At 42.3% G+C, this 6000-nt stretch overlaps 1 long non-coding RNA gene across 1 annotated transcript in view; it reads right to left on the bottom strand.

The window, feature by feature from the left end:
- Nucleotides 1-3219: 3219 nt before the first annotated feature.
- The window catches only part of LOC140191276 (uncharacterized), a 39167-nt gene continuing 36386 nt past the window's right edge, over nt 3220-6000 (bottom strand). The window contains exon 3 of the long non-coding RNA XR_011883808.1: nt 3220-3436. This is a non-coding gene — a long non-coding RNA (uncharacterized lncRNA). The remainder of the gene's footprint in view (nt 3437-6000) is intronic.

Below are 6000 nucleotides of genomic sequence, written 5' to 3'. Positions count from 1 at the left end.
CCCAATTCTTTTGCCTTCTCCCCCATAACCTTTAGCACCCTTACTAATCAAGAATCTATGAGAAAAACAAATGAACCATATATTTTACACAATATTTACAAGAAACAATTAAAACATCAAATTATGGTATAGAAGGCCTAGACAGGAAAGAGATTCAAGGAAGAATTCTGATGAAGACTTGTCAGATTAGAGTAAATAGGTTTCAGCCGATCAGCACAGACTCGATGGGCCAAAGGGCCCACTCCTGTGCTGTACTTTGTTGATTCTGTGGCAGGTTTTCAATAGCTTGCTGGAATTCTGGTTGAAATTTACCCCTCAATCAGATTCCAAGTTAGTAGTTCAACACTAGAAAGCACAGCTTTAAAGATTAGCTTTATTTGTCATGTGTACATCAAAACATACAGTGAAATGCATCATTTGCGTCAAAGGCCAACACAGTCCAAGGATGTACTAGGGTCAGCCCAGAAACGTCACCACACTTCCGGCATCTAGAACTCACTAACCATAATCTGCAAGCCTTTGGCATGTGGGAGGAAACAAGAGCACCCGGAGGAAACCCACACAGCCATGGAATGAACGTACAAACTCCTTGCAGGCAGCAGCTGGAGTTGAACCCCAATGATTTCTGCTAACCACTATGCATATTTAAAAGAGATGCTATACACAAGTCAAGTTTTTATTTGAAAATATAAACAGATTGGTAGGCCCTAGGAGTGCACTGCTAGGGAAGGTGGTGGAAGCAGATGTGATAGCAACGTTCAAGTGGATTTTTTTCCTCTTTATGCACCATTTATTTTTAATATACATTTTATTGTCATTTATATTTTAAATTTTTACTGCACTGTACTGCTGCCACAAAACAAAAATTCACTCCATAAGCTTGTGATATTAAACCCGATTCTGATTCACATAACAGGCAGGGAGTGGAGGAATACAGACCATGTGAAGGCAGATGAGATTAGTCCAAAGTAAATTTATTATCAAACTATTTACATGTCACTGCACACTCCCCAGAGATTCATTTTCTTACGGACAGAGTGAAACAAAGAAATACAATAGAATTAATGAAAAACTACGCAAAGACTGACAAACAACCAATGTGCAAAAGACAAACTGTGCAAATACAAGTAAATAAGTAATTCTGAGAGCAGTGTGTCTATAAGCAGGGGTTCCCAACCAGAGGTCCACAGAACCCTTGCTTAATGGTATTGGTTCAAGGCATAAAAATGATTGGGAACCCCCAGTAGGTTGCAGGATCAGTTCAGTGGTGAGGTGAGTGAAGTTATCCACGCTGGTTCAGGAGCCTGATGGCTGAAGAAAAACAACTATTCCTGAACCTGGTGGTGTGTGACCCAAGGTTCCTGTACCTCAGATATGACATACCAAAGGAATTGTTCCTGCGTTGCACTGTTATATGTTCAATATCTGAACTTAATGCCAATTGTGGAGCTTGCTTTACACAAGTGTTGTTCTTGCAGTGCTGCAGTACTCACATTCCAACAGTAGGTGTCACTCTCAATAGGAATCCTGAAGGAGTGATGTCCTGCTCAATGGATCAATACAGCATCTTATCACTGGTCAATATACGCCAGTGCACCAATTTCCTGCCTCTCACCTGCTCTTTGATTCTGCTGTGGACTTCAAGCTCACTACCATCGTATAGATATGGGTCACTAAAAGACTGAAACAACTTCCTGCCTTGTCTGACATCAGAGAGGTCAAGGCTCCAGGTGCACATGGAACATGTTCTGGGAACACTGGTACCATCAGGGAGCTTGGAATCACATTTACTCCGATGTCTCAAAGCTTGGGAATACGAGAAAAGAAAATAGGATTCAAAATAAGGGAGGATACCAGTGTTCCAGGCAAAAGCATGACTCAGTAAATGCTAATACTCACTCCAGCTAATGTAGGACAAAGAGCCATTAGTTTAACAAGACTTCACCCTTCTCAAAAGTACTTTAATGTCTTTCAGTCTCTATCCCATCATCAATCAGGGCTCGATTCCCACTGCTGTCAGCAAGGAGCTTGTACATTCTTCTCATGAGCGCATGGGTTTCCTCTGCTTGCTCTAGTTTCCTCACACATTCCCAAAAATGTACAGGGTTAGTTATAGTGAGTTGTGGGCATCTGCATTGGCACTGGAAGCATGCCAACATTTGAACAAACCTTGCTGATTTGTTTGAACCAAATGATGCATTTCACTGCATGTTTCGATGTACATGCGATAAATAAATCTAATCTTTCTTTCTGTTTCTACCTCAAAGAATCAGTGACCTGGATTCAATTCTGACCACGAGGAGATTGCACATTCACCTTGTAACTGCAAATGTTTTCTCTGGGTGTTCTGGTTTCATCCAACATCCCAAAGATCTGAGGTAGATTAACTGCCTGCTGTAAATTGCTTCTCACACGTAGGTGAGTGGTAGAATTTGGAGCAGGAAAGCCGCAGGACATAGGAGCAGAATTAGGCCATTCAGTTCCACCATCCTGTCATGGCTGACTTGATGTCCTTCTCAATTCTATTCTACTGCCTTCTCCATTATCTTCAAAGACCTTACTAATCTAGAACTTGAGAATGTGGGCAGAACATGTTACAGGGAAAATTAGTGGGATAGTGGGAATATTCTGAATGCTGGTGGAGACTAAATGGCTCAAAAGGCACAAGGAAACAGGAAGGAAAGAAAAAGAATGACAGACATTCACTTTGTTCCTATCTTTTCATTCACCTCCTCAAGTACACCAGGTTCAATTATTAATCTTTGCCCATTTTAATGATAGGTAATTATCAGAATGTCAATTTATTCTCTCTCCACAGCTGCCGTATGACCTGATGAGTGTACCCAGCATGTTTTTATTTCACAATCTGCATTTTCCTTTTGCTCTGAGCAAAGTTTCCAAACGTCATTAAGCTTCCCACGTCATTCCTTTTTCCTCCAAACTTCACAGGACAATCCTGAATGTCAGATTGTATGCCCTGGAGCTGGGTCATAATACTATCCATCAGGAAGTGGGTGAGTGGGTGTCTGTGTCTCATTGCAAATGCCAGTGGCTCAGCGAGAGTTGAAATAACGAAAGCTCAAAGGACACAGCAGATACTGGAAATACAAAATAAGAGTACTCAGCAGGTTAGACAGCATCTGTAAAGATAAACAGCTTTAATATTCCTGGTCAAACTCAATGCTTTACTTCTTCACATGTTGAGTATCCCCTGCACTTCACAGCTTCACTTCAAAGTTAAAGAAACTATTCACTCTGAGATTCATTTTCTTCTGGGTATTCACAGTAAATACAAAGAGAATGACCTGGAAGGTCATAGAAAAAAAAACATGCAATTATAAAATATTAACAGACACCGAGTGAAGGGAGTTATGGCTTGCGTATAATTCAGCTGTCTACTTGCCTGTGGTCAGAGATCAGGAGACAGTCAAGTCTGCTGGAAAACAGAATCAGGTTTAATATCACTGACATGTGTCATGAAATTTGTTTCACAGCAGCATTACACAAAAAAAACTACAAATTACAATAAATAAAAATTTAAATGAACTAAGTAGTGCACATACTATAGAGAGCAAAAATATTGAGGTGGCATTCTTGAGTTGGTTCATTGGTCATTCAGAAATCCAACTGTGGAGGGGAAAAAGCTGTTCCTAAAACAGAGCGTGTCTTTTCAGGCTCCCGTACTTCCTTCTTGATGGTAGTGTAATGATTTTGTAACGTACCAGCAGCAAGAGATGACAAATTGAGTCGGGTTTTAATATTAAAACCACTATATTTATTTACATCTACTCAAAAATATAGAAAATTAGACTACTTTCTTAAACAGAAGTTAAGTGTTATATGTCTATAGGTTCCCTTACAGTCAAACTTAGAACCAGTTTCTAACAAATCTTACTCAAGCACAGTCTTAAAGTGGCAGTTCAGAGAGTCCCAGTAATTCACAAAATAGGTGAGAGGAGAGACTTGTGGATTCACAATGCAGCGACGAGGCGATCACGACGAATTCCAGAGATTCCACGGCCAGCAAAAGAAATGGTTACCAAAGATCCCAGCAGAGGAATACTGTTCCGAAGTTCAGGAAGAGCGATTTCACAAAGTGACTGTTACAAAATCCACACCCATGGATCATACGAAGGACAGACACGTCTCCACAATGCACAGTGGGCTGCTGATTAACTCAATCCTTTGGGTATAGGTAAGCATTAGACTTTACCCTTCTCGATCATCAGCTGTTCCCGGATAGCTCGAAGCCTGCAATCTTCACTCTCTCTCTTTCCTTTGACTCCTCCTCAGCACTACGCCCACATTTCTTTTATACCATCGGCATACGTCATAAGGTAATGCTCACAGAAACGAAACTATGGACTCCCAGTAAAACGAACCTGGGGACACGTGATGCCCACAGAAAACAAAACTATGGACTCCCAGTAAAACGAAACTGGGGACACGTAACAGCAGCAATGAGAAGTGGCTTCTCCTGGGTGATGGGGGTCCTTAATGATGGAGACAACCTCCAAGAGGCATCACTTAGGAGCTTAGGAGAATGATGGCACCAATGGCCACTCCTTTGCCTTGCATCTTCAGAAACAGCTCTATTTCTGTCTTTAATATCTCTATTTTTCCTTTTCAGGGTTCTTTTGAAGACCCTGACCTGGAGTTACACGCTGACTTCAGTTCTTTGTGGAAATGGGACCTGCTCTCAGGGTCTCGCGACTGGCCGCTATTCAATATGTCAAGGGTGTGGCCTAGAAGACCAGTGTGCCTTCAGGGTTCTGGGATTCCGTGGCTCAAGAAGAGTGGACTCTAGGTTGGTGCCGCTGCAGGAAACTAGGGCATCATGGGAGACGGAACATCGACAGCAGCAAGCTGGCTGCTGGCTGTGTGGTCAGAGACATGAGTTCTTTGGGCACAGAGCTCGAAAAAAGCAACGCAACAGACTTGACATCGTAAATCAGTGAGTTGTTTGTTATGTCTTCCCTCTGGCTGTGAAACGGACACCTTTTCTTTGGGGGGGGGGGGAAGATGTCAAATTACCGGGTGAACAAGTAGTCTTTGGGGTACTGCAAGTCTGTGTCTTTATTGATGCTTTGCTGCACACTTGAGTGCTTGGTGGGGGGGTGCCGATGTTTTTTTGCTGGTGGGGGAGGGGCAGTTGTTGCTTTGCTGCTTATGCATGGGTGGGGGGAGCTGGGAGGGGTCTTTGGCGATCTAACATTTAACTGTCATTAATTCTTTGAGGCACTCCTCTGTTTTCTGTTTGTGAAGGAAAAGAATTTCAGTATGTATATTGTATACATTTCTGACATCAAATGTCCCTTTGAAATCTTTTGAAGATGTCCTCGATAGTTAGGAGGTTAGTGTCCTTGATGGTGCTGGCCGAATTTATCACCATCTGCAGCTATTTTCAATCCTGTGCAGTGGCCCCTTCATACTAGATGGTGATGCAACCAGTTGGAATGCTCTCCACGGTACCTCCAATGGACACATGGCCACTCAAATTAGAAGATACCTAGTACATTTAAAGTCCCAGTTACAAGGAGAACCTCAGAGCCAACAACACGGCACTTGAATTGCTAAGGAACAGAAGTCCATGGACTAAATGCTGGTAAGATAACGATTAGGTTTATTTCTCGTATGTACGTTGACACATACAGTAAAATGCCTCATTTGAGTCAATGACCAACATGTCCTTGATGTGCTGGGAGCAGCCCATCAAGTGTTGCAATGTTTCTGGCATCAACATGCCATGCCCACAGCTGACTAACCCGAATGTCTTTGGAATGTGGGAGAGAACTGCAGCACCCTGGAGGAAACCAATGTAATTATGGGGAGAATCTACACATTCCTTAGACAGTGGCAGAAATTGAACCCCTGTTCACTGGTGCTGTTATAGCATTACACTAGCTTCTATAGATAGGTAGACACAAAGAAAGCAGAAGCTGGAATTTGGAGCAAAAAGCAAGATGCTATAGAATCTCAGCAGGTCAGTCAGCATCTATG

The sequence above is a fragment of the Mobula birostris genome, chromosome 32, assembly GCF_030028105.1.
Source record: "Mobula birostris isolate sMobBir1 chromosome 32, sMobBir1.hap1, whole genome shotgun sequence".
In the NCBI taxonomy this organism is placed as follows: domain Eukaryota; kingdom Metazoa; phylum Chordata; class Chondrichthyes; order Myliobatiformes; family Myliobatidae; genus Mobula; species Mobula birostris.
Note: the sequence above shows the minus strand (reverse complement) of the source record. Positions and strands in the feature narration are given on the sequence as shown.